General features: G+C 50.1%; 1 protein-coding gene across 8 annotated transcripts in view; it reads right to left on the bottom strand.

Moving 5' to 3' along the window:
• Nucleotides 1-9,536: 9,536 nt before the first annotated feature.
• Arfgap3 (ARF GTPase activating protein 3) overlaps nucleotides 9,537-15,647 on the bottom strand; it is a 60,917-nt gene continuing 54,806 nt past the window's right edge. For 4 of the 8 annotated variants that reach the window (XM_004845454.4, XM_087213759.1, XM_087213760.1 and 1 more), the window contains 2 exons: nucleotides 12,710-12,787; nucleotides 9,537-12,376 (listed from right to left, as the gene is read on the bottom strand). The gene's annotated coding sequence lies outside the window, so the exon portion shown is untranslated. The remainder of the gene's footprint in view (nucleotides 12,377-12,709; nucleotides 12,788-15,647) is intronic. The other 4 variants (XM_087213761.1, XM_087213762.1, XM_087213763.1 and 1 more) reach the window with 4 other exon arrangements.

The raw sequence follows: 15,647 nt of genomic DNA, 5'->3' as shown, positions 1-15,647 counted from the left end.
TAAGGGCCAGGGATTTAGCTCAGTTGGCACTACGCCTGTCTTGCAAAGCTCAAGGTCCCGAGTTCGACCCCCAATATCAAATAAATAAAACAATATTTTAAAATAAATAAATAATATGAGGGCCTAGAGACCCTTTCTCCTTCCACCAGGCGAGGATGCTGCTCAAAGCTACCGCGTGTGAGGGAGCCGCTTCCCCAGACCCCGAATTCGCAGGCGCCTGAGCTGGGCTTCAGTCTCCAATCTGGTCCTCGAGCCCCTCCTCCGGGTGTGGTCTTCGTAGGCAACTCGACCTTCATCCCTCATCCCTCCGCCCGGGTCTGGGTCCCTCCCTGGCGTCCGGAGTCGCCCTCACAGGACTGGCTCCGCCCCCGGCCCCAGCAGCGCGACTCGTGGCATTTATTATTTATTTATTTATGTTTGTGCTACTGGGGTTTGAACCCAGGGCCTTCACACTGAGCTACATCCCCAGCCCTTTTAGTTTCTTTTTCAATCAGGGTCTCACCAAGAGGCTCAATTCCCCAGGCACGGCTTGAACTTGCGGTCTCCCGCCTCAGCCTCCAAAAAAGCCAGGAGGACAGGCATGCAATGCCACGCCTGGCTCCTTCTGCGTGCTTGTGTCACCAGTTCCTGCACTGCAATGTGGTGTAGACCTGTTCACCGCTGTGTCCCCTTTGGGGAGCTCGGGTTAAGGGACAGGGACAGAGGACAGGACCCATCGGCAAACACCGAGTGGAGGTGCAGCCTGGTCCCTCTGCCTGGAAGGAGTGCCCTTCCTGCCCTCCCAGGGCCCACCTGGTCCCCTGCTACCCAAGGACCAGTTTTCCCTTCGTTTGGGTTTTCTGAGATAGGGTCTCATTATGAAGCTTGGTCTAGCCTCAAACTCACTAAATGGCCCAGACTTCAGACACTCCTGCCTCAGCCTTCCTGGTAGTTGGGGTTACAGTTGTGCACTACCGTGGCAGGCTAAGAACTGTTCCAACTAGTGATGGACAGCTCTGTGATGGTTATGGAAGAAGAGTTATGTTCCTGGCTTCCGCGGACCTCCATTTATATTCTTTTTAAATTTTTTATTTTATTTGGCTTTTTGAGACAGGGTCTTGTGTGCCGTTCAGGCTGGCCCTGAACTATCTGCCCCAGGCTGGCCTCAAACTCAAGGCAATCCTCCTGCCTCTGCTTCCCCAGTGCTGGGATTACAGGAGTGGGTGAAAGCCCTTGGCCTGGCCTGGCCATCTGCACTGAGGATGGAGTGAGCTGGCTTAATTACAGCACAGCTGTCCCAGGGCTACGCTGGGCGGAGCCTACTGCCTTCGGCCGCACAGCCGATTTCAAACCCTGATTTCAAAGGAGAGAGAAACTCCTGACAATTTGCACAATTCAAAAGGAACTTTCTGGGCTGGGGATTCAGCTCAGTGGTTCCGCCTTGCAAGCGCAAGGTCCCGAGTTCAATCTCCAGTACCAAAAAAAAAAAAAAAATCAACTTTCTGGCCAGGCACTTGCTCTGTGACCCTAGCACTCAGGAGGCTGAGTCAGGAAGATCACAAGTTTGAGGCCAGCCTGGGCTACATAGCAAGACCCTGTCTCAAAAAGAAAAAAAAAAGCAAAATTATCCTGTTTCTCAATGGATTCAAAGAAAAACTGGTAATAGAAGGAGACACAACTCACAGAGCAGGCGCTGGAGGAGGACGGGGCTGGGACTGTAAGGAGGGCACATTTCTCTGTCCTGGAAGTCACATGGTGACATCCCGGTGGCAGGGTGAAAGTGACCTTACCACATCAAGCTAAGAAAATACCACTGGCTGGGCAGTTGGCCATGCTTCTTTGGGACTCCTCATCTTGCTTCTGTGATTAGCACCAGTGAGTCAACAGTAAATGTGAACCTGTTTGTCTGTTTGAGACGGGGTCTTGCTATATATATTCCAGGCCAGCCTTGAACTTCCGGCTATCTTCCCGCCTCAGCCTCCCTTCCGAGGGTGGGATCACAGGTGTGCGGCACAGCTGGCTAAATGAGAAACCTGTAAAAAAATAAAATAATAGGTTAATAAGCTATTTGTATCTTCTTTTTTTTTTTTTTTTTTTGGTACCAGGGATCGAACTCTGGTCCTTGAGCTTTTGTGGCAGGAGGCAGAACCACTGAGCTAAATCTCCGGCCCAATAAATTATTTCTAAATTTGATGAGAAATTAAATTTCTCATTGGTTTCACCTCCTGCTGCAGAAGTGCAAGGACCTGAGTTTGATCCCCGGTACCAAAAAAAAAAAAAAAAAAAAAAATTTAATGGCCGTGGTGGAGCATGCGCATGCCTGTAATCCCAGCACTTAGGAGGCTGAGGCAGGAGAATCGCTGTGAGTTTGAGGCCAATCTAGGCCACATAGTGAGTCAAAAACCAGCCTGGATTACATAGCGAGACCTTGTCTCAAAAAGAAAAAAAATTAGGGCCAGGGATTTAGTTCAGTGGTTTCGCCGCCTGCTGCGTAAGCTCAAGGACCCAAGTTCAATTCCCGGTACCAAAAAAAAAAAATTATGAGAATAAAATTGGAGTTGAAGAAAAGGCAGGTTATTGATATTTTTCTTTTAAAGAAAAACGGTAGCTGAGTGTGGTGGTACAGGACCGCGGTCCCAGCACTCTGGGAAGCTGAGGCAGGAGGATTACAAGTTCCAGCCTAGCCTGGGCAATTGAGCATTTTATTGAGAGTCTGTCTCAAAATAAAAATAAAATAGGGCTGGGGATGTAGCTCAGTGAGAAGCCCCAAGATGCAGCTCAATCCCCAGCAGAAAGAAGAGAGGAGGGGAGGGGACACTGAAGCCAGACCACGGGGAACCCTGAAACTCCATTTTCATAACTGAAATTTTGGGCTCCACCCAGATGCAAGCGCAGCCTCCCTTCTGAAGAAAAGGGCGAGAAAGCAAAAAGCCCAGCACAGCGCCTCCCTCCACCGCACCTCGGGGTCGGGTCGGGTCTCCTCAGCTGAGCTGAGTCACCTGCAGCTGCTGTCTCCTTCCCAGTCCCACCCGGTCCCATCCAGTTCCCATCCCTTTCTCGGGGCTTCCTCTCCCCTGCTGAGGGGACTCTGGCCTGTGACAGCGACCTGCTGAGTCCACCCGCTCCGGTCAATTTTGTTCACATCTGTTAGCTAAACCACGGGCTGCAAGAACTTACTGTCCATTCGTCACTTTAAAAATACAGCCTCAAATAAAAAATTTAAAAGCTTTCAAAAAAAAAAAAACGGGCCTCAGGGCCCAGGGATTTAGCTCAGTGGCGCCGCAGCGTGCCTGCCTGAGTTTGATCCCCCGCATGGGGGCGGGGATACAGCTTCTCATGGTGGCGCACACGCCCACCTGTAACCCCAGCACTTGGGAGGCTGAGGCAGGAGGATGGCGAGTTTGAGGCCAGGATGGACAACTTAGCAACTTATCCAAGACCCTGTCTCAAAATAAAAAATAAAAAAAGGCTGGGGATGTAGCTCAGTGGGAAGGCCCTGGATTGAACCCCTAGCACCACAAAAATAAAATGAAATAAAAAATAAATATTTAGAAATAAAAGTCTCTTCGAGCAATGCAGCAGACTGATTTCTCTCACACAATCCTCCCACCAGGCTGGGGCTCCTCCTCATCCTTGGCCAGGTCAGGGAATTTCCCATGATGGTTTGTGGGCTCTACCACAGAGAAGCCCAGGGAAGACGACAAACACCTCTGCCCTGACCCCTGCTCCCTCCGCACCCAGACCTACGCTCTGGAAAGGAGGTCTCCCAGTGACCCTGGTCCCTGCTCTCCTGCTCGGGATCATGCAATCCTGTTTTCCTTTCTGAACTTCTCAGTGTTCCTGGAACAGAGGCCAAGGCCCAGCCACCTTCTCTTGTCACAAGGGCATGTGTCAGGACCTCTCTGCCCGCTGTGGTCCTCATTCCTGCTGTCCAACCCCTGGTTTCCAGAGTGGCACACACCTGTGATCTCAGCACTTAGGAGGCTGAGGCAGGAGGATTGCTGTAAGTCCAAGGCCAGTTTGAGTTAAATACAAGGAAACAAAATGAAACAAAAAGAAAAACATTTACCAGCACCACTCCCTCCAACCCCACAGGAACACCAGGAGAGGGCTGTGACAGCGCTGAAATAACCCTCCCGCTGCCCATGTATCATGGGGCTGCCCTAGAATGGTGGCGTGTAGGATGAGGCAGGGGGCTGTAGAGGGAGGGGAGAGTGGGTACAGAGGGGCATAGCTGTGGTGGGACCCAGGAGATCCAGCTGAGCATGTGTCTGGGGCTGGTGGAGGGCGCGTGTCCCCAGGGCAGGACACGAGTCTGAGTCTTCCTGGTAGCTGGTAGCGGTGGGGAGGGAAGCGGCCGCTCTGAAACCTTCCAGAATGTCCTGTCCCCACCCCAGATGCCTGAAGGTCACAGCCGGGGCCTTTAACCTGAGATTTAACCAGATGCCCGGGGACGTCTCTCCTCGGTTCTCCAAGGATAGAAGGGGGCAATAACGGAGGCTCCATGACAGAGATTTGCACTGAGTCCCCAGAATGACATCATTATCCTATGCTCCACACATGTGGTAGGTCTCCCACCACCTCAGCAGCTATTATGTATAGTAGCTGCCCTCTTCCTATCGTGCCTTGCCCCCTCCCCTGTGTGACGTCATGCCAAGATGGTTGCTCCCACCAAAGAACAAACCCTTCTTCCCAGCATGCCCCTGTTCCCACCTAGAGAGTAGCCTAATACTTAATACTCGCTCACCTCCTACCACCTAGTGACATCACCGGCTCCTCCATTCCCTAGTCACTACCTCACTCAACCCCGCCTCAGCCCCTACAAACCCCACCCCAGTCTCTATAAAAGACTCTCCCTGCCCCGGCCACATTGCTTCTGTCTCTCCTTTGTTCAGAGACAGCCTGGCAGATCTATTCCCCTAATAAAGGCTTGTTGGGGCCTGGTCTGGTCTTGGTTTTCGGCCCTTTTACCTGACAACGTGTAACAACCAACTGAAAAACAGCAGAGAGAAAGGAAGAGAAGAAGGGCTGGGCGTGGTGGCGCAGGTCTGAACAGCAATCCCAGCACTGGGCTAGTTTTTCGGTTTTTTTGTTTTTGTTCTAATACAGGCTCCCGCTATGCAATCCAGGCTGACCTTGAACTCATGGCGATCCTCCTACCTCGCACTCAGCTCCTCAGCACCCCTGCGTCCTTGTGGCCCAAGCTGCCCTGCCCGGACTCAGCACTCACCGAGCGCCTCTGTAGCACTTTAGTGGTAGAAGCTTCTCTTCTCTGGTCCTCCCTTCAAGACAGAGGCCATTTCCCCGCCTTCCAGCATGCACAGCACAAACCCTCTGCAGATGTCACCAGTTAAAATAATGAGGAGCTAAAAATAAATAAAGAGCTGGCCAAGGTGCTGCACACCTGTAATCCCAGCACCTGGGAGGCTGAGGAAGGAGGATTGCAAGTTTGAGCCCACCCTGGGCTACTTAGCGACTTAGCAAGCAAGACCCTATCTCCTGGGCTGGGGGTTTAGCTCAGTGGTTCCACCGCCTGCCTTGCAAGTGCAAGGTCCCGATTTCGATCCCCAGTACAAGATAAAAAAAGACGCTGTCTCCAAATATAAAATATAAAAAGGGCTGGGGTTGTGCTCAGTGCAAAGGCCCTGGGTTCAACCCCCAGTACCAAAAGCAAAACATCACATCAAGGTAGGTGGGGTGCGACTTTCCCGCCCTGAGGACCATGTAAGCCACTGCACAGTGCTGAACACTGCTATGGGATGCACTTTTTTTAAAACAGTGTTAACACAATGTACTTTCACAACTAATTAGGGGCCAGTAATCCATTTAAACTAAGTACAGTACTTCAAAGCATTCTACACAAAGAATTTATGAGCTACATTTTTTTTTTTTTTTTTTTGGTACTGGGGATCAAACTCGGGTCCTTGTGCTTGCAGGGGCAGGTGGCAGAACCACTGAGCTAAATCCCCAGCCCCAAGCTACATTTTTTACTTATTTATTTATTTATTTACTTACTTAATTTATTTTTTTAAGCTACATTTATTTAATAAGAGAACGGTTGTTTAATAAAATACTTTAAGAACTATAGTCTGATTTTCAAAACTAAAGAACCAAAGCATTAAACTACTTTATGGCATGAGACACCACAGACTTATCTCTGCAGACAGCAAGGAGATTTTTGTTGTAGAAAAAGAATGGAGAAAAAAAGTCCAAAGTTCAAGGACTGGGAATTTAGAAATAGTTGTTCAACTGAGGCCCTAATAGGGGCCTTTGAGCTTCAGATAATAAAAACATTCCAAACATAGTGGCATATTTCTTCTTTAGCAAAACTTTTTTCCTTTGATAATTGAAAATTCTGCTGTTTGCTCATTGAATTTGTGAAAAATATCTGTTAATTTCTTTTTTTTTTTTTTTTTGGTACCGGGCATCGAACTCGGGACCTTTTGCTTTCAAGGCAGGTGGTGATACCACTGAGCTAAATATCCGGCCCTATCTGTTAATATCTTAAAGTATTGACGTCACCCTTCCGATGCTGATTCTTTTGCATTTTGTCTTTTTGTTTTTGTTTGGTACCGGGAGAAACTCAGGATCTTCCACTTATGAGGCAGGCCAGGCAGCAGCACCACTGAGCTAAATCCCTGGCCCTGTTTTGAGACAGGTTCTGCTCTGTAGCCCAGGCTGGCCTTGAACTCACAGCGATCCTCCTGCCTCACCTTCCCAAGGGGTGGGATCACAGGCCTGCATCACTCCACCCTGCTTAGCACATTTAGTTTGAAAATTTAAAATGTAACTGATAAAGATAGTTCAGCATTCACTGATGTATCTATTACTTTTATCATAAAATGTGTATTTATTAAGAATCAAGGCTCGGGGATTTAGCTCAGTGGTTCTGGCACCTGCCTTGCAAGTGCAAGGTCCCGAGTTTGATCCCTGGTACCAAAAAGAAGAATCAAACTATATATGAGTGTATAAGATGCTACTAAGCAAACTGCCATCTATGGTCCATAACTGATCCTTCTACCTTTTTAACTCAAAGACAATTATGTACACAGGAAATTTTAATTTTTCAAATGTACTCAGAAAAAATTATCAGAATTATCTTCCAGGTTAAAAAAAAGTGCAGTTACATCATCCATTTGCCACAAATGAACTCCCTACTTGCCTGGTGAGAGGCGTGAGCCCCTGCGGCGCTCTCTCACAGTCTCGTTGACTCTTGGTGTTTTCACTGCATGTTAAATGCCTGGTTTCAGTTTTACAATCAAAAGTAAAATAGCAATTTTCATTCTGGAAAATAATTGTTGGTCCCTGGTGGCAGATATTAGGAACTTCCACCCGATCTCGGGAAAGCATTCGGAGTTCTGCATCGTGCTTTCGATGAACATGTCCAGCAGTCTGTGCAGGGTTTATTGCTAGTCCGTTTGTTCGGCTGCAGCCTTTGTGACTCCCGGGAAAGGTACTTTCAGGGACACCCTGCACTGAGGGCCGCGACGGGACATTCTGAGGTCACCCTCGTGAGTGGCATTAGCTTTTTTTTTTTCTATTATCACTTATATTTTGATTTTTAATAGTTCAAAGTGGCATTAGCTTTTGAGCTGGGTGTTCAAGGAATTCTTCTTTTTCTTTTTTTTTTTTTTTTGGCACCGGGGAACGAACTTGGGTCTTTGTGCTTGCACAGCAGGCAGTGAAACCACTGAACTAAATCCCTGGCTTCTTTTTCTTTTTGTAAAGTAGAGTAACTTTACTCAGATGATATTTTGCATCCATTCTTCCTGGGACACTGCATCTGTTCTTTTATGAAGATTAATTTAATTCTTATCTATGTTAAACATGGATGCAGTGTAGAGTCACTACACCCTACTAACTTTTTCTTGTTTTGAGACAGGGTCTCTCTGTGTAGTTCAGCCTGACCTTGAACTCACTGTGTAGCTCAGGCTGGCCTCCAGCTCATGACGATCCTCCTGCCCCAGCTTCCTGAGTGTGGGGATTACAGGTGTGCGCCACCATGCCCAGCTCTACAAACATAATTTAAAATACCAGCCCTCTGCAGGCCTCTCACTGCTGTCTCCCAGGGCCAAGTACACAGGCGCTGCTTCTTCCCTTTCTTCCTGCTGGAATATGGGTGTGATGCCTAGAGCTGCAGCTACTATCTCATAACCATGAGGTATCAAGTATGAGGCAAAGACAGAGAATATCTCTGGTTCTGGAACCACCTCGCACCATTGAGCCTCTGAACTAACCCTAACAGCTGCCTACTTCAAGATTTGGCCCGAAGGGAGATATTGGGGATTGAACTCAAGACCTTCCCATTGAGCTACATCCCCAGCTCTTATTTATTATTTTGAGACAGACTCTCATTAAGTTGCCTAGGCTGGGTTCAAACTTGTGATCCTCCTGCTCAGCCTCCCAAGTGCTGGGATTGCAGGTCTGCACCACCATGTCTAGCTTGGGTTTGGTTTGAATGCATTGCTCTGAGGTACAACTCTGCAGGGGTGCACAAGTCGGGGCAGCTGGGACCCCAGGTGGCAACACACCCAGGTGCCCACCTGGGAAATCTGCCTGTAGGATGGAGGGAGGACCAGGCCCTAACCATATAGGGGGAAAAGATGTAACTCTCAAACCTGCTAGGTATCCAAAACGCGAGTTCGTGTTCTCTAAAATCAAAGAATGAGTTCTAGGAACAACGGAGATTAAGAGTAGGAACATTTATGTGTTTTGTTTGGGTTTTTTGGTACCCGGGATCGAACTCAGCACCTTGATCGAACTCAGCACCTTGCACTTGTGAGGCATGCGCCGGAACCTCTGAGCTAAATCCCTGCTTTATCTTTTTTTTGTGTGTGTTTTTTTTTTAGAGTAGGAACACTTATTGAGAGGAACATAGCTTCTGTCTAAGAGAGACAGAAGGGGGACTGGAAAGTGGGTTGCCTGCCCACCCCACGGTTCAAAGATGTTTTATACAGCAAAGCCACGTGGTGAGGCGGGTACAAAGTGGGACAAAACTGTAAGGCCCAATGGAAATTTACAAGTGGACGTGAGGTGGGACAAAACCATGACCAACCAATAAGATTACAAGTACTGTTGCACCCAGTGAGAAAGAACCAACCAGAGACCAATATTAAATCCACACAGGAGTTTATTACCAGCCGGGACCGAGCATCGGACTTCAGCCCAACTGGGGGAAGATTAACATATTTTATACACCTTTGAGGCCTACAGTTTCTAGGGCCCCCTAAGGGATAGAACTAGTAAAGCAATCAAAAGGTACAGAAGCAGAACGTCCTGCTGTTAGAACATTTATAAAACAATAGTTGATTAACTGTTATTTCTAAAGAGACTCTCCAAGGGGAGGAGGTTTTTAAGTTTCCTCCTTCTGAGTTCATCTAAAGGGCAGGCAGGTGGGTCAAGCAGCAATATGGAGTCTGTCTTGCTAACAAGGGTCCTTCAGTACAGTGACCCAGGTAATACTGATTAAATGGGGATCAAATGGGAAAACAAGTCACATACGAGAAGTTTCCCATTTGGAATATCAATCACTGCTATCTCTAGGGGAAGTAGAGCTCTTCTTCTTTTTTTTTTTTTTTTGGTACCGGGGATCAAAGTCTGATCCTTGCACTTGCGGGGCAGGAGGCAGAACCACTGAGCTAAATCCCCGGCCCACTTCTCTTCTCTTTATAATGCTAACCAGTTAATGTGCCTCAGTTGTCCTCCATGTTGGCTCCTCGCTGTGTTGGCTCCGTGAGGGTGGCTCCTGTCTAACTGCCTACAAGATAACTAATTAACTTACCTATGTACAATACTAAGGGCACTGAGGGCCCAAGTTTGTGCTGCATGTCCTTTTGTTCCTGAATAGCAGGGCCCGGGTGCTCCTCCGTGTGCCTACCTTAGTGCCTGTTGTCTCAACCTCCCTCCCCACACAGAACGAAGATTCTGTCCAGGGAAGGTTCTAGCCAAGTCTCGGGGCTCTGATGCCCCCACTCTGGGTGGCTCTTGTTCTCTGTAGGGGCTGCTGATCGCCTCAGGCTAGAGACCACTTCTCTGGCCGCGGGGTGTGGTGGCACGCATCTGCAATCTCTGCATTCTGGATGCTGAGGCAGGAGGATAGCCTCGAGTTCAAGGCCATCCTGGGGTACAGAAGGAGACCCTGTCACAAATAAAGAAACAAGTAAATAAATAAAATAGAAAAGGAGGGAGGGAAAACACACTGAGGGAGGGAGGAGAGCAGGGGCAGGGAGAGCTATCCCGAGGCTCTGGAATGTTGGGAAGGGTTAGGGTTCTGATGAACTTGACCTCGGTTGAATTTCACAGTCAAATTTCACAGGTAACCATGTGCAGTCAAATTCACAGATAAGTATTACAAAGATCAAAATGCAGCACAGCTGTCCCTGGAACCCTTGGGGAGGGCGGGGCCCCAGAACTCCCTGGCACTCAAGCCCCAGAGACAGGGCTGAGCCGTGCCGCAGAGCCCAGCAGTACCCCCAGACATCACAGCCCCTCCTATTCCTGGGGTGTCCGCGGTGTAGGGCGCTGGGCTGAACCCCGGCCTTGCTCTCAAGGGGCGGATACTCTTCCAGGGACCTGGCTGAGTCATTTCTAGATGACTGTGCTGCCTAATGCGATGGAAATGCTAGGGAACAGGAGTTCCTCAGGACTGTTCATGGGACCAGGACAGCAGGGGACATCTGCCCATGTGCACACACACGCAGTCTCTTTGCAAGTAGCTTTCAACTCCCAGCAACTGAATCCTGTGTGTCGGGGGGGGGGGCAGCTGCACACAGCTTCCAAACGCCTGAATTCCCGGGCTGGGGATGGCTCCCTGTGGCTGCAGGAAGGCTGTGGGGACAGCAGGGCAGGTGCGGGGTGCAGCTCCCACAGAGGTGAGTGCAGAGCCCTCCTGAACCCTTCCGTGGGCTCCCCAGGGTCCGGGTGCCATGTGCCCATGCTGATAGAGGGCACTGCTCTTCTGTTGAGGGCACAGAAGGAGCCCCCACCAGGGGAGCCAGCACCACTGTCCAGCACCAGGGAAGCCCTGGCACCACCCCCAGCCCATCAGCAAAACCACACCAAGTGCTTCCCCAGGAGCACGGATGGCAGAGCTCTGCTCCGAGAGGACAACATTTGGGAACTGAGAGAGGCCTTGGTCCCTCTGCTACCCGCTCCGGGGGGCCTCATCACCTGAGCCAGTGCCAGTCTGTGCCCAGAGCACTTCTGGTCAGCTGCAGCAGGTCCCCAGGAAGTGACTCAGCCTAGCAGGGGAGCCTGGTAAGGGATCAGAAGGGGGTCCAACAGGGGGCTCTGGGTGTGGGACTCCGTGGGAAAGGGGGCGGTGCCAGCCAGGCCAAGACTTGTGGGCCATTCAGACTTTAGCTTCTTCCTCTGCAGACCAGAAGGGCAATCCCTCCTGCAGGCTGGATGTGACTGGCTGGTTCCCCTGGGTCTTGCGGGAAGAGCTCTCCCTGCAGCCTCCTTCCTCCCCAGGCCAGGCTACCTCAGCTCTAACCAGATTATCGGGGCATCTGGCTGCTCTGCCCTCTCTGAGCCCTGTGTCCCCGTGACGCATGGTTGGGCTCCCCCGGCCTGACATGGTGGTTTTCTAAGAAGAAATGAGCATCAAAGCTGCACACCCTGCCATTTCCCACGTACCCTGGGGACTGGGCTCCAGGAAGACTCTGCTCCCAGGCCTGTGAGCCACCGGCTCCCTGGAGACCACCCTGGAATTGCTAGCCAGGGGTGGCGGTCCCCACCCTAGGCCTGTCTGTGTTGTCCACCCAGAGCCATGAGGGGAGCTGGGCCGGAGTCACGAGCCCCTCTCTGGTTGCAGAACAGCTCTGAGGCCAGGGGTGGTGGTGCACACCTGTGATCCAAGCACTCTGGAAGGCTGAGGAAGGAGGATCAAAAGTTCAAGCCCAGGGCCGGGGATTTAGTACCGTGGTCCCACCACCTGCCCCGAAAGTGCAAAGTCCCAAGTCTGATCCCCGGTACCAAAACAAAAAGTTCAAGCCCAGCCTGGGCAATTTAGCAACACCCTGTCCGAAAATAAAAAACAAAACCAAGGCTGGAGGTGTAGCTCAGTGAGAAAGGCCTGGGTTCAGTCCCCGGTACCACAAAAATAAACAATAAAAATGAAAAGAAGAAAACGTAAGGTGTTTAAAACAGTGCCTGGCACAGTCAGACCTTCCTGTGTTATCTCTAAGCCTCAAACTCACAGGCTCCTCCTGCTTCAGGCGGAATGCTGGGAGTACAGGCCTGCCCTACCAGGCCAGGCAACTAAGTCTTTATTTCACTTTATGATGCGAAGTGTAGGGGAAGAGAGAGCCCAGCTCTCCAGGGTGAGCTGCCTGTGCAGTCTTTCTGTCTTCCATCTTCTTCCAGTTGGGCTCCTCGCTTGTCCTTATGTGAAAGCCTGAAAGCCCAGACATCTGGCTGTAAAATGCATTGACGGAAACAAAACACTTGCCCTGGTTTGAATATGCTTTGCTCCCCTGAAATGCACATGGAAATTGAGTCCCCACTGTGAGGTTGAAATTGGCCCCCTTGGGAGAGGGAGATGGGCAGGTTGGGTGAGCTCGGGAGGGGTAGGACCTCAGGGACCCTGGGAAGGAGAGGCGGGCAGGACGCACACATGCTCGCTTGGCTCTACTCTCCTCCCAGCATGAAGCCCAGCACCAGATGGGGCCCCTCAACCTCCCTCTTCCAAACCGTGAGCCAAAATAAACATGTTTTTCTTGTTCCTTACCTATTCTGGTATTGTGTTACTAGCAACAGGAAAAGACCTCGTACATTGTGGTTAAGGAATGCCATGGTGGTGAACAATCTAAAATCAGAAATCAGAAGGGCCGAGGATTTAGCTCAGTGGTGCCACCGCCTGTGTCGCAAGCGTAAGGTCCTGAGTTCAATCTCTGGTACCAAAAAAAAAAAAATCAGAGACCAGAGGCACAGTGCCTGCTGGCAAGTGTGAGGCCCTGAGTTTGAATCCTGGTACCAAAACATAAAATCAAATCAGAAAAGCAGCCTTTGCTGGAATTAGTAGTATCGGGAAGGAAAAAGGTCCCATCCTTGGCTGATTCTTTGGACACAGGGCCTCACTATGTATCACAGGCTGCCCTTGAACTCACTACATAGCCCAGGTTGGCCTAGAACTAGTGGCAATCCTCCTGCCTCAGCCTTCTGAGGGGTGAGATTACAGCTGTGCATCACCATGCCCAGCTCTGGGCATCTCTTAAACCCAGTGAAATTAGCTGGCTGTGGTGGCACATGCCCGTGATCCCAGCACTGGGGAGACTGATGCGGGAGGATCCCAAGTTCAAGTCCAGCTTGGGCAACTTAGTGAGAGCCTGCCTCAAAACAAAGGGATGGGGTTACAGCTCAGTTATAAAGTGCTTGCCTGACCTGTGTGAGGCCCTGGGTTCAACTGCAAAAAACAAAACAAAACAAAACAATCCAAAGATACAGAAAAGAACCACATATTTAGGAAAAGTGTCCTTAGGTGTCTGCTGATCTCTGGGTCCCACAGCATGGCCTCCGGACTCCATGTTGAAGGCCATTTCAGGGCTGTTCCCTCTGATTTTCCTCTGCTTTGCCCAGGGTCTGGAGCCACCGGATTCTTCTGTATGTCCGGTCTGGAGGCCGAGGGCTGCGACCTCCGTGGGTTTGTCCAGATGCCAAACCCAGCCTGTCCCTGGTGTGTCCTCATCAGTGTTCCTGTCACACCTACACAGGGCCGATCCTGCCACCTCCCCCCCTGTCTTCCATGGGGAGCTTTGCAAGTTGTATTTTCAGAACAGTGTCAGACGTTAGCTCTGGCTCAGGCTGCCTGAACAAAGTGCTCAGAAAGTGACCCTGCCTGTCTGTCCTGGGGTCACCAGTCCCACACCGAGGTATAAGCAGAGCTGGCTCCTGCTGAGGCCTCTCTTGCTCGTAGATGCCACCTTCTTCCTGTGTCCTTCTACTACCCTTTGCTGTGTGTCTGTCCTCTTGTCTTCTTTTGGGTACTGGGGATTGAACTCGGGACCTTGTGCTTGCAAGGCAGGCGGTGCCACCACTGAGCTAAATCCCCAGCCCCCTCCTGTCTTCTTTTTAGACAGTCTCACTGTGTAGTCCAGGCTGGACTCCAATTTGCAATCCTCCTGCCAGGGATTTAGCTCAGTGGTTCCGCCTCCTGCCTCGAAAGTGCAAGGTTCTGAGTTCGATCCCCAGTACCAAAAAAAAAAATGAGTTGCAATCCTCCTGCTTCAGCCTCCTGAGTGCTAGGATTACAGGGTGCACAACCACTCCTGGCTTAATCTCCTCTTCTTAGAAGGTCTCCAGCCATACTGCTATAGGGCCTATGATATAGGGATGATATATGGACCTTCAAATAATGTAAGGGAAATATTATAACTCCCAACCTGTTAGATGGCTGTTATGCCGAGCTCGTGTTCTCTAAAACTGAAGAATGAATTCTAGGAACAACCGTGGTTAACAGTAGGAAGTTGTTTTTTTTTTTTTTGGTACTGGGGATCGAACTCGGGTCCTTGGGCTTGTGCAGCAAACGACAAAAACCACTGAGCTAAATCCCCAGCCCAATAGTAGGAAGTTTTTATTGAGAGAAAGATAGCTTCTGTCTAAGAGAGACAGAAGTGATCCAGGACCTGGGATTCAGCTCAGTGGTTCCACCGCCTGCCCTGCAAGCACAAGGACCTGAGTTCGATCTCTGGTACCAAAAAAAAAGAAGTGGTTCTAAGTGTGTGGCTAGAGACCCCACTTCTCAAGGGGGTTTTATAGAGCAAAACCAATAGGTAAGGCAGGGGTACAAGGTGGGACAAAACTATAGTCAACTAATAAGGGTACAGGTATAGTCACTTAAGTAATACTGATCCAGTGGGAAATCACAAGGTGGGTATAAGGTGGGCAAAACTATGGTCAACCAATAGGATTACAACAAGTCTAGTGCGTTAGGTAATACTGATTAAATGGGGATCAGATGGGGAAGCAAGCAGACAAGGAATTGTCAAGGACGGAGACAGGTGGAGGGTCCCCGAAGTCCCTGGCCTAACGCCGCAGAAAGTTGTGGAAGGATCAGAGACCGAAAGCATAGAAGCAAAGTTATACTTTTATACAGCAAGCATGCAAGAGTATGGCTGCCTTCTCTCAGAGACAGGCAGGGGTGTCCGAAACGGACCCACCCTTGAAGGGAGCGCTCAGGATGCTGGTTTTATAGTAGTTGGGGCCTATCTTGGCTCCGGGCTGAGGGTGCCCTTACTCGATTGGTTAGTGATTAACTTGACTCCTTACTAGGGACAACAGGGAAGGGTCTTTTCAGGGGGCTTTTACATGTTAGGGCCATGGTTTTTTCCTTTTGATTTTAGCAAACCAAGCTTTGGAGGGTACAGCATGAAGAGGAGGTGCAGCCACAGTCTGTCCGCTTTTCATGGGTGGTTAACCCTGTTCTGCCAGCTCTCTGAACTCCTTCAGCAGCGGGGAGGGTGTCCCTCATCTCTCCCTGCCTACACGTCTCTATCCCAACAGAAGGAACCGGAACCTTTCCTGGAAGGGGTGGGTCAGGAGGTCTTGGTCCCCACCCAGGTGGTTGATGCCTATTTAGAATATCAGTGGCTACAGTTTATCCCTGGGGAAGTAGGTGTCTCTTTGACTTGAGGCCTGGCCTTGGACAAATGTGGCTCCGCCTCCACCTC

The sequence above is a fragment of the Heterocephalus glaber genome, unplaced genomic scaffold (assembly GCF_053883595.1).
Source record: "Heterocephalus glaber isolate CG9 unplaced genomic scaffold, H.glaber_assembly_v1.0 deba00001444, whole genome shotgun sequence".
In the NCBI taxonomy this organism is placed as follows: Eukaryota; Metazoa; Chordata; class Mammalia; order Rodentia; family Bathyergidae; genus Heterocephalus; species Heterocephalus glaber.
This window is presented reverse-complemented; position numbering and strand designations above follow the sequence as displayed.